This window comes from Saccoglossus kowalevskii, chromosome 1 (assembly GCF_978046115.1).
Source record: "Saccoglossus kowalevskii chromosome 1, keSacKowa6.1, whole genome shotgun sequence".
Taxonomy (NCBI): Eukaryota; Metazoa; Hemichordata; class Enteropneusta; family Harrimaniidae; genus Saccoglossus; species Saccoglossus kowalevskii.
This window is the reverse complement of record NC_140641.1, coordinates 7,369,018-7,382,653: the sequence shown is the minus strand read 5'-3', so window position 1 is coordinate 7,382,653 and position 13,636 is coordinate 7,369,018. Positions and strand designations below refer to the sequence as shown.

Sequence of the window (13,636 nt, the reverse complement as noted above, 5' to 3'; positions counted from 1 at the left end):
TGTTTACTTCAACAATCCAGGATTAATAATATGAAATAATGTCGACTTTTGTGTCACGGACAGCCTTGAAAAGCGTTACTGTATCCTGCCAAACGACATTATTCCCGCTGATATCGCAGTACCTGCCAACTGGCCGCAAAGTGCGGCACGATTTGTATTTAAAAATAGTCACAGCAGCAAAATAAACTTCTGATTCTAGAATTGTACTCTAGGGAAGTAAATAAAACTAAATAAGCGTTTAATACGGGAAAGCATGGGGATATTTTAAGACACGACATGGGGTAATGTGGACTATAATGATTGACGCTGTCTCGTGTAAATTGGCATATGTTCTTGTTTAGACAATCGTTGGACTCATATTTTTTAAACTATTTTTTTTTCGAGACATTGTGTGAGAACTATTTACATTACATTCCATCCAATGATGCCGTAGAGGTGGTCTAAGTTGGTACCAAGGGTTTGTAATTAAAGTCCCGCAGTTTTAACTCGCTTTATACTAATAAAGACGACGTATAAGGTAGAAGTCCCGCTAACATCTACGTAATACTTGTTACTACACAAATGGGATCACGTCCACAACTAGCATTTCAGAATGAAAGCAGAGAAAATCTTCACCATGATAGATTGGTTGATATTTCACTCGTCATGACAAAAATCATCAACCGCGTCCGAGTCCAATTTTCCAAGGTCGTTTAGGGTTCCATACTGACTTATATACCCCGGGACCCTAATTGGCTGAGGCCGGGTGTTGAGAAACAACTTTACAGAAATGTTTGCTTGTTTACGGTCATAGGTCATGCCAAGTAAGCTTCTTGCAAATATTGCCCGAATTCCCGAACCCGGATTCTTGTCAACAAAATATTGAATAAATGATTTACCGATATTGGAGAAAGTGATTTATTAATTTGACGAGAAGTATTACATCTATGTTGTCATGGCAGCGACTATACCTAATTTGTTATATCCGAACGAATTAATTTACATAAACAATTACAATTTGATAATATTTTACTTTTATAGTTATTGTTTATCGAATACTAGATGTATAAATATTCAATATAACATCAACAATTATTTTGATCGAAATCAAATACATATGTAACTGTAATTATTTTTTTTTTGAGGTAGCGACAGAAGGAAAATTAAAACAACAATATTTTTCCAAATATCTGTGATTATGTAACATTACAATGCACTCATTGTTTGTGTATCGTCGATCTAAATTTACTGTGCGCGATGTATTTGATGCGTGATTTCAGTTTATTTATAATATTTCACCGTGCATTTACATAATCCGGGTGAGCACCTGACTAAAACAAAGGATTTAATTTAAATAAATATATTAATTCTACACTGTTCAAGTTGATATTCGATGTAGATTTCCTTTGTCAGGTTTATTGGAGATGGTTTATAACTTGTTCACGGAATAACAGTCTACATAGATCAGATACTTATATATTAATAAAATATAAAATATGATCGTTATAAAATACATTTGATAATAAATTAACTCCGCGGCCAAATACGAAGAAACGTTTTATTGCGTTTTTACGGAAATAATCTTTAACTGTCACGACTATTGAAAATGGCATTTTCAACACTTTAACGATTGCACCATCTATTCACTACGAAATGGGCTAAAATGACGTCTTATTTTGAGTTGTAGCTTAAAGATCATGGACACATCCATGAAATTGACTCTGAATTGTTTGACGTACGATATCTCCAGAACTGTGGGGTTAATGAAAGATTGTTGTATTATAAAGTAACAAAGAAAAACAACATTAAAGAAATTATAACCATACTATGAACGAACCACATGCGACTGCCAATCCCACAAAAAGACAACTTTTTAGAAGTTCATGATGAAAAGGATTTTTTTAAATAATCGCCCTCGCAAACACAAACTTAAAATATACGATCGCACTATCTTTTATACCAGATTTCTGAAAACATATATATTGATATAGTTACGTGTACCTGACGGAGAATGCCTTAATCTGTCACTACCTTAAATCGATATGAAAGTAGTTCCACACAGCGCGCGCAGTTAACTCAGTTTACATACATTTTACAGAAGAAAATGTTTATCGTTTTGGCTTCATAGGTCAAGCCAACCGTACAGCGCAGAAATCACCACAGAAGAATCCTGATGATCGAAACACACCTTCCAAATTCATGGATATCATGTTAGCTTCCTTACCCGTCAGCGTGTTATCTACTATGTGTATATCTAGAGAGAACGAGTGGGAAAATCGTGAATGCGGGAAATGAGGCAAAGTAACAAAATTCTATCCGTGTTTTGCAATACTGTATGTCTCGGTTTAGTAACCACTTTCAAGGTAGTCTGCGACTTGAATTAATGAAGTAAGATAATATGATGTTGAACTATAGACGACACGCAGACCACATACCCTCTGTAAAAACTTCCGGAGATAACAAATTGTACAGCGTGGTTGATTGGAGTGCATACTGTTCGCCAAGTGTAATGTAATGAACATTGTCACGTGACGAGTTCTTATATTTCAATATTGTTTTTGTTTTGTTTTTTGTCGAGAAGCTTACAAATTGCTGTTAATTTTTATCGAAAGTCTATTGAAATTATTCTATTTATTTTATGGGATTCCTTTTTCATAGAAGTCGACTGTGGCTGATATTACGGTGTGTATTGAGTTAACTCTTACGCATAAAAGCGACGCGAGCACTGGTTTACTTGCCGGGCAATTTGTAAGTACTTCCACTTCAAGGGTTATACCGCCTGAAAACACCAGCGCATACGCCTGTCTGCATTCACGTCGGTTATTGTCATGGTTTTTCACTTGATATTTACAAACAACGGCTCCTCCGAGATTGGACACGTTTGTTTTCGACTCAACTACTGACTGACCTCCGTTTTTTTTATTTTGTACGGCACACTGGTTTTAATGGTATATCATGGGACCCTTTGCTAAACCAGTTGTAATAGTATATTTAAAACAAACAAGGTCTCCCAAAACCTGATTTCAGTCTGGTTAATAGGCCACGAAATGAACGTCACAGATTTTTACCGCATGTTTGCCGCTCCGTGCGTTACTTGGACTCACAAGCACTGGTAAATCACGGAAATTAACACTGCCCTGCCTGTCAACACGCTACCATTTTTATTGCCACGGTTAAACGGCCACGGGTTGCCAGATATTAGTATACATCAGAAGAGTGCGGAGTGACACTCATATATGTAACATTGAAGGCACTGACAGATGAGATTTGAGCGCCATCAAAATCAGCGTCCCACGCAGTGAGGCTGGTGTCGTGTTACACATACATCCATAAGCAAGGTAAATGATAGCCACGCCATACGCTGTGATTTCAACGAGACCGATCCGTGCAGCTGACAGTTTAGTAAAATAACATAGCCATATTTCAATACTGAGAGTCCATGAGAATCGCAATCTGGAGGAGCGAGTTTGCTAACTAGAATAACAAGGCTACACACTTTACACAATAATTTGAATATTGTACTCAAATTGTTGCGCCATTGTAATTCGAAATTGGACAAAGGACGAAATAATAAAAATTGCCCGTTTGGATAATAAAAGCCTAAACTTTGTGGCGACGTGATAGACTGGAGGACTGGGAGTGCATTCTAAGAACAATAGTGCTATTGTCCTCGCTCGAAAACAATAACAGTAAAGTCGAAGTTACCGTACTCAGTTTTTACATATAATTAGGCATAATTTGAACGTTAAAAGTGAACGTAAGACTTTGATAATTACATGAACTTTGAAAAACGTGTTATTCAACACCAAAGCAGGTTACCATGGGAATCGTTGAAGGAATTCTAACACCAAAACAGAGTGGGTGTGTAAATAAATGTGTCTTAATTCTGGGGGGAACAATGCTATTTTAGCCATTCGCCTTCCTTGAGGCACATGTATTTAGAAAGCGTGGCCACAAATATGCAGACATAACATGTTCTCTTCGACGGACAGGTAGCAATAGTTGAGACTTATGCAAGAAACCTTGTGATACGTGATGGAAGAAACACCAGATATGGGGACGCCTCCGCATATCCAGAGCATATCGATAAGATTTAGCTAGACTTACACACTGGCATATAAATGAAAATGATTGCTATAGAGGAATGAGTGCATTGAAATAAAGTTACATTTTAATTGTTGTTGTTTTTGGTTTGATCCTCGCGTACCTTGTATATATGGGTGTTTACAGTAGTATGAGTTATAGAGAAGAGTCTCCTTGCACTCTGTTTTAACTGTTTCAGACACTGGACGGTACTTAATCATAATTGGCGTTAATTCTTGGCAATTAAGGGGTATTGTAACCAGAGACGTCTCGCAGACGTCTCGTTCTCATCATGACAAGTTGCTCAGAATTGCCATGTGCGCCACCGTTGTTACACAGGAGAAACCCGATCAGCCTCGATCACGATCAGCCTCGTTCCAATTCACTCCTTTGAAACAAGCAAAAAAAATCACCTGTTTGTAGGAGCCCCCCTCGGCGCCTGTCGATTATTTAGACACGATGCAGCAGACATCAGTTCGATTAGTGCTAACTTTTTGCTCACGGGTAGTACGTTGTTTTTTGCCATAGTTTCCAAACAAACGGTCTAAGACTTGCCGATCTATGCAATCTCAGAGAAACTTTAAGTATGCCCTTAGGTAGCGGGTGCGATCAAAACAGAGTCGTGTCGTGAGAGTCGTCCATTTGCTTAGCGAACAGTAAAACAAAGCCACAACATACGTCGTTAATGGAGCTTATGGTTGAAGAAAAGCCAGATGAGCAAATACAAAGCCACAAAGTACACGTCGATGGGGCTTATGACAGAAGAACAAGATGACGATGACCAAATAACTTGATATCACGCATGCGCATGACCTCAGTATTCAATTGGGTATCGGTTTGGCGTTTGATTTATTTACCGCTACCACGAAAAAAATTCAATTCAATTGATCATGGACCCACATACAACAAAGCTTACGATTCAACAACGGCTAAGCCCTTTCACAGATTTTTGTAATATTGTACGTGTTTATATTTTACCACTCATCTGAGAATCGTTGGCAAATTATACTAAATACAAGTTTGCCAACATCTTGCCAACGATTGCAGCTGTATGGCCAAGAAACAAAGAACATGCATTTCTGTGGTAGGTCAGCATGTGTGCCAGTTCAAAAAGGAGAGGTCACAACTTTTTATTTCTGTTTTCTGCCAATATACTGTAAAAATGAAAGAAATAACGGCAACAAATCCAAAACAAAAAAATGCTAGGAAAAAGGCCTAACCATTTTCAGCCTTGGTCACGATGAACAGTGATGGTTTTGTAAAGTAACTCTTCCCACAGTATCTGTGCGAAACACTAGTGACTATGTTATTTTAAAACATCACATTGTGGTTGTCTGTGACATATATCCTTTCCGACAACGACATCCACCGTCAGATACATCTACTTTTCCGACAACGACATCCGACATCTACTCTTGTGACAACGATGTCAATGACAACTATCCTTCCTGACAACATCAGCAGCAGTGATATCTACCCTTCCCGTCAACGACTTCGTAAGAGGTAACTACTCTTGCGACAACGACATCGCCAATGCCACTTATCCTATCCGTCAACGACATCCGCCGTCGGTGACATCTACCCTTCATGGCGATATAGTCAATGACAACTATTCTTTCCGACAACGTCATCGTCAGTGCTCTTTCTGTTAACCCATGGCGTCATACTCACGCCGTTTATTCAAAAAGCGGAGTTTGTTTATTTGTAGATAAAACAAATCGGACTCTTACATATAACCTTTGTTGATCAGGTCCATGAGTTGGGTTAGCAACCAATAAATTCATTTTCAGATGACCTTTTTTTTGTTGTTGATGACGATTGATTTTGATGTAATCATTAGGTTCGAAACATAGTAAACGTGAACAACTGAGCTCGTTCCGACTTCTAAATTAAATGCAATACAAATAAATTGCATCTATAACTCATTCTTGGTTGTTTCCAGTGCTGCTTTCAGTTGCGATATAACTGTCGTTGCAACTAATTATATTCTCCGACAAGTGTGAACTGACCTTCCTATTTCGCACCAGATTGACTCCCTGAATTTACCCATTGAATTATCGGGTTAAAACAATCTTTTATTCATCGCTAAATAAGTCTCATTTGAAGGCCGAGAAAACTATCGATCGTTGCGAGGTTGCGAGGACATGCCTTGACAATATGACTCTATTCACTTATTCCGCCATTTGACAATTTACACACATCGAGCTATTGTGGAACGTGCGTTGCACGCCCTGTGTATAAACAAAAAACGGTTCTAACTTGTCTATGTCCTATATCGATCTCGCTAAGCATAAATATCAAACAAATATTAATGAAAATATGAGTTGTTGTCCCACGTGACCCATCATTTCCGGCAAATGCCCATTTTTAATCTACATTTCAATTTGTGACACGACTTGGCGATCGATAGAGAGCGAATATCTCCATAGAAATGGTATAAAGTGAAGTGTTGTTAGTAGCCTTCGATCTGTCTCTACTGTCACGCTAAATAAACTTGGAAGTTGTTACATTACGACCTAATATTCACTGTGACTATACCACTGCAGGTCTCGTTAATCAAGTGGATTACGCGGTATTTGCGTAGCTCAAGTCAACATAGTTACATCGCAACATCCATGTCGGATTCCTTCGTTTTTATAAGAACATATACGTGTTTGTAACATAAATCGTATTCCTGTCGGGCACACGGCGAAATAAGCATACTTTTTAATTTTTTCGTGTTCGATTTGTTCTGAGGCTGGCAGTACAAACTAGCTCCTTTGTGTACTTTGGTTCTTTGTGATAGCCAATTTTTCTTTTTGTTATATATTTTTGTTATCAAAACGTCTAAATATGCTGCAATATTGTCGACAATGTGAGCGAATTAGATGGGATGTCATACCACGAAAACACTTGCATGTATCGCGGCAAAGCCACTAAGTTTATTACGAGCGTGAGTATGACGTAATATAATGTTACTTCATCTGAATGTAGCAACGATACACCGTTGACAACTCACGCGACAACAGGAACCACTTTCGAACTAGGTAGTATGGCCATGTGAATTTCGTGCTCGCATTCAGCTGGGCGTTTACGACAATTTCGTATTTGTGGAAATCCACTGACTACAGACATATATATGATATATGTTCAGAGCGAACATACTTAAAATTATATAACATGTCACTCCTAACAGAAAACTTTTTTCGATCTGTTTTATGACAATTTGCTAAAACAGTATTTTTTGGAAAAATTAGATACCACTGGTAAGTTTTAAGAGAAGGACGGACATTGAATGTGTCGGTATGATATCCTACCATTATCGGATCAGACTGCGACTAACACAAGTTTGTTCGCCAGTAACGCATTTTTGACTTGACGAAAAAGCATAATTTACTCAGTTGTATGTAGAAAAACAAACTTATTATAGTGAATAGTTGACGAAGTCGTTACAAACAGTATCCTGCCCGTGCTTTTGTTTGACGAGCAGTGTCAACCAGCTGTCGATAGAATGGCTTCGAGTCTCCTAGGAAAGACGGCCCGAGGATCGCAGCGTGACAGACAAGGATAGGATTCACAGCAGCGGGACATCATAAGAAAGATAGATAGACAGACAAACCGTCTTCCGACTCTCTACTACTAAGTATTTTACACCGTTAATAAAAATAAATGTATCGAAAACAACTGATACGACGTTCACTGGTGTAATGATAATGTTCGAAATAATACATTAACGTTTATTTGAATGAAAACCGGACAGTATCTCACTGTTGAATTTGAAACGACAAAACAGAGTGAGTCCCCAAAGACAATGAATCGATGAACAATTTAACCAATTTATTGTTATAATTAAAAAATAAGTATATCACTCATAACAATCACAACTATACTGGCGCTAAATTATTATCTCGTACATATGACCAACTTCTGGTAGCAGTCATTGTATTTTCTGGGAGTTGTTAAATTGCTATGTGGATCTCTGGAGTAACCAGTGACCGGCGTTGATTTCAAATCATTCGATAAATCAATCAAAGAGGCGAAAGATTAATTCAGAGTATCCTTTCTACTACATTTTGTTAGGTTGCAGATATATACCCAGATAGCTACAAAACCTGGTTTGGTTATCAACCCCCATTATTGACGTCACGACAATTGTACCACGTGCGTGCATATCGCTGATATGTGAGAAAAGTTGTAGCCCTTGTCACGAAATCAAGTCTCACCCTTGAAATGTTATGAAGATGGCAAAAATGGCCCCCTTGAAGATTTCTAAGGCTGATTTATGACCCCCATGGGAGACGAACATACCCATCAGGCATTTACTATTGAGTAAACCCTCTGGGGGGCAGCCCTGTCTGTCTGCTGAAATAAATGTCACATAATAACTGTGACGTCAGTTTGACAAGAACATATATACATTTTAATAAATATATTTTTAAAATGATATATTAACACCGAGAATTACAAGTACAGTGCACAAAAACAAAATATAATTATTCCTATAATGAGGTTATTTTTTCACAGGCCATAAAAGGCATTGTTTGATTCTTTTCCATTGTCATTTCATTACTTATAAACAATAGATGTTGGTCAGTTATCCCCAGCTAAAAACTGTAGTTAAAAAGCTTCAAAGTATGGCCAAATCATAATACAGTGAACGATAATGTCAACTTAACGTACAATGGTATTTTTTAACACAAAGGCCTTATCAGATTGCTGTGTAAATTTATCTTGCAATCAACTCGCCCATAACGATTCCAATGTATATAGTCAATGTACACAATTACCCGTGTACTTTAAATTGATTTTTGCGTCAAGTCTTACAATTGTAGCCTCGTTGACGCGTAATTCTTACATTTGGTGCCTTTTTTTGAAAAATCTATATATATACATTCCTTTTGACGCAAATCGCTCCTGCCAAAACGAATTCAATATTTTTTTCAAGAAAAAATATAATCATCAGACAGTCTAATACTACAATAGTTTACTACGTTCTTTTATCGGGTGGATGGTCGTAATAATTCAAGCGCGAAGTAAATCTGGTTATCCACCAATGCTTCTGATATAGTCCATCTAACTTTTTCTAAATTTGGCATGTCATGCGAAGTCTGAATATAAACAAAATATTGCAGCCAGTGAGAGACTTAAATGAGTTTTATTGTCGACAAGTGTTAATATTTTAGATATTCCGAGTGCTAACACTGGGCGTGGGAACGTGGCTTATAGCGATCGTGGCGATCAGTTTGCCGGGAAGACAGGCATCGATGCGGACCAGCCTGACTGGGTGGTTAATCAGTCCCGCTTCCCTGATAGACATCTTTGACTACCCTCCCACTGTCCTATTTTAAAACGTGTAATGAATTGCTTAATATTTCTTTTTTTTCTTTTCTTTCAGGCTTCAAATGAGCAATTGTACGTTCACACCAACAGGATACTTTGCCCATCAATATAATAAACGGTCTCTGCCCGTTCCACAATCAGATCACAAACACAATTCTAGTCCCACGTGCATTTTTACCCATGCGCTTTCCCGAGCCCGAATTGCGTGCCCGGTTATACACTTTCATTATGTTTTTTTTTCTTCTGTACTTTATCATTGATAACTCATGCATTGCCTGGAAGCTATACCAGTTTAATATATAGTTTTCGGTGTCTAGTCATTCGTTATTTGTATACGATGTATGCAGTGGTTGCATTGAGAGATAAACATCTTCTACTGATATATTGCACTATACACGCCATTCATAATGCCACGGCTTTCCCTAATGGCGTGGCTGAATTATTTATCAGGGGAACATTTAACAGTGACAAGAAATGAAGAGATGAGATGAATCGGCTTTGCATTGAAGGGCGTCTCCAAATAAATTCATTATGCCTCATGTTTCGGCCCGATGCTTTTTAATAATCGTTCAGTGTGCAACAAATGAAACATACACTGAATGAAACCCGTTGCTATGTCAGTTCATATGACGGTTCGGTTTTCATTTCGTGCTTGCGTATAACACGCAACGAATCTCGTGAGTCGACACCCATATCATCGAGTTAATATGGTTTAAGCAAACATCCACAGACCGGATATGGGTCTGTGATGCTGAAAAAATACTTAAATTGAAAAGTTATGAACTTGAGGCGAATAATATAGGAAAAGCGGATTAGACGCGCAGTGCGTATATTAGTCCTTTGTATGCATCTAGGCCCGCGTTAAAATTGATTGCATTCAATTCACGCCAATATATTAGATGTCGCTGGAAACACAAAACCAGAAATATATCAAGAACTAGTCAGCGCGACATAAACTGAAATTTACAACCAAAACAGTGATTAATTTTAGAAGCGATGAAAGCAAAAGGAAGGAAAGGGTACGATGCTTTGAATTTAATGACCACAGTGAAACGACGAAGCGGAGGTCACAATTTTGGAGAAATCACTATTATTTATTATTTCGCTTCAGATTAATATATTTGGTGCTAAGGAGAATGCTCTATTCAGAGCGACAGTTCTACAAAAAAACCATGCACACAAAATGCAAGAATGTTTTTTTAGTTGGGGCATTCTAGAAAAACAAACAAAACAGTTAAACTCGGATTTTGAAATACAACCCGAGTGAAATTAATTGGTGTCAATCTTATGGCTGTCAGTAGCCATCAACGTCGGCCTCTCATGTTACCAAGTGTGAGTAAGGCTAAGGCAGATAATAAGACATGGAAAATTCCTGGGGAAACTTTCATTTTGTGCTAGGTGGAACTGAGCAGCGAGCGTCGCAAATGCAGTCCAATGTATCTGGTACAAGTTAACACTGTATCCTAGACAAGGCAAGCGGCGTATGAATATTAAATTAAGTTTTCCATTCTACATTACTGCGGCAAATGACGTATAATAACAACGGCTATATTATTAACATGTTAAAGATAAACCGTGACGACGGAGTAACAATTCGAAAACTAAAATGTGTATTTATTAGTTTTATAAAAGTGATTCACGCATTATTTAAAATATGTACTATGTAAATGATAGTTGTTCTAAATTGGTTAATAAATAAATAAATAAATAAATAAATAAATAAATAAATAAATAAATAAATAAATAAATAAATAAATAAATAAATAAATAAATAAATAAATAAATAAATAAATAAATATTGCTTTTTTGTGTTGAATATGCCATAGTGTGAAATTCGCTAGATAATATTATGATGCCAGAGCTGTCCACTTCCACGTGTTGTTGCTTGCAATTAATCACTACATCACTAGTACTACACTGACAACAAGTTAAGCCAGAAAGCCACAGAGTAAAAAGACACGATTTTCTTTAGTCTTTCTATCACTGGCGCACGTGGAAAGAAAACAAATATTTGGTTATTCTTTGCTTGCAGGCCTACCGACTATTTGACGTACAAAGCCCTACGAAGGAGACCGACGGAGAGTTAATTGGGTGGAGGTACACGGCAGGCGCGCTACATGCTAAAATTGCATAAATAAAAACGAGCGTGACATTTTGCTGTAGTATCAAAGTTGGCGTGTCAAAAGTCTCTTTTCATGAGGGACTTTCTCCTTTACAACTTTGCATTGAACACTGCAATTTCTGACGACTGTATCGCTGCATCTGCTTGGCTATAAGCTACAGGTTTCGAGTTCCCACGGCCGGCCGCGCTCACCCAACTCTAATGGTCCTTATTAAATATTCACCGTACTCCCCCGCTTTTTGACATGCAAGACGCGTTCACTCGCTGAACCCTGTAAGACAACGACAAACGGAGGGTCTCGTAGCCGCGAATATTACACAGCGAGTCAAAAATGAATGTGGGAAAACGAACACTCCGTCATAGCGTAACCTTATGTGTAAGAAAGTTGAACACTTAGAAGTACAAGATGGACACTTCGCGACCTTGATCTTTGAAATGTGAGATTAGATTTCCCAAGGATCGAGGAATTTTAAAAATCCTAGTTATAAAAAAAACATGACGTCTTCAAAATAACCGAAAGATTTAAAGTGGACTAGTATAATTATAAGAGTGACAAACGATATGCAAAAATATTCGCCAGTGCTTTCAATCATTGTCGGTCACTGTATCGGAGAAGGACAGTCATCGGCTGCGTGTGCATGTATGATTGCCCCAAGAAATATGTTTCAAAGCATGCACTGGATTTACACTACGTAGATGAACTTACCGGCTAAATACAGTGATTCATTGTGACAAATTCCCCTTTCAAATGTCATTCCCTCGGTCCAACAAAAAATCACGCCACTATTTCTATTCGACGAGAAGAAGCTAAAAATCCCGTAAGTTATATCTCAGTAACAGCGAGCTGGCTGCCTTAGCTGATCCAAGACTTTAGACAGAATGAATCCGTCGTTATAAGTAATTTCACTCAAATAACCGGTCCCTTAATCAAGACACAGTAGTTAAATGTAATGTTATTACATACCACTGGGTTTTTGGCAAGTTTTATTTGCGTTTGAGGTTCATTTTTCGCGCTCAGCTAGTCGGCTCACCAGCGGCTGCATGGCAGAGGCTGCCTAGTGTGCAGATCTCATCTATCATTGCCCATAGATGTCCTATCATGTGCAGTAAATATTGCTGTTGAGGTTTTCACGAGTGATTAAATACATGCTGAGAAAGAACTGCGAGTTGCCTCGCCGGCACAGCACCAGACCAGCAGAACGATGGGCCTCGCCAATACCTCCGATAACCCACGAGAATACAACGCATTCACACAGAGTTCTTAAATACATCTTTTAGAAAACCGTTGCGGCACTGGGGGTAATTTGGAGGGGTTTTAATGAGAAAGTCTCACCTGGCGACTGAGACTAATGAAAAACGACAAGCGACAATCTGATATTAAATTTCTTTTGCATTTTACCCGCCGTGAGCGAATAACTAAATTTTCGAAGAGGACTGCCTAACTAGCGAATAACATAACCCCCACGGTCAAAATACCGATGGCCAGCTTCGAGTCATTGTTAGTCTTACGACGTTGATGAAGTGTTTACCTTAAGTAAAACTACAGGCGGTGACGATCGTAATGAGTTGCCTTCTATTGCCTTCTATACTGCATTTGACGAAGGCATTCGTAACACGTTCAACCTGTCCGTGTCATTTCTATTGATATTAATGAAACAAAGCATTACACACGTCAGCTGACAGAAGTGAAAATAAAACGCCATCACGTTGAATGTCACGTGTCAGAGTTCAAATACCCTGGCTGGGACCTAACTAAATGTACACCACATTATTCAGATACGTTTTTTCGCAGTAATTTACGAGGTACGCCGTTTACATATCATCTCGAAACGCCATGGCATTAAGTAGACATCACCGCTAGAAACTTAGTACAGACATTTCAGCTTTTCAAAAGTAATTTATTGAATAGAAAACGATGTTATTAAAAACGCTGCGATATTAACTATATGATGTGCTTTGAGTGCCATTTCTATACACTTTATGAATATTTATAAGTTGGCATTGTATCAACGAGATTGATTGACGGTATTTGAAATGAAAATCGAATAACATTACTAAAACGATGTCTCGTCACGGGTGTCGCTATTGCCACGAAATCAGAATATCTTGCAAATTAATGTTGTACGATGTTGG

The 13,636-nt window shown here is 38.1% G+C and overlaps 1 long non-coding RNA gene across 1 annotated transcript in view; it reads right to left on the bottom strand.

Moving 5' to 3' along the window:
* LOC144362076 (uncharacterized) overlaps window positions 1-12,420 on the bottom strand; it is a 51,541-nt gene extending 39,121 nt beyond the window's left edge. Inside the window, exon 1 of the long non-coding RNA XR_013422537.2 lies at window positions 12,210-12,420. This is a non-coding gene — a long non-coding RNA (uncharacterized LOC144362076). The remainder of the gene's footprint in view (window positions 1-12,209) is intronic.
* Window positions 12,421-13,636: the final 1,216 nt, after the last annotated feature.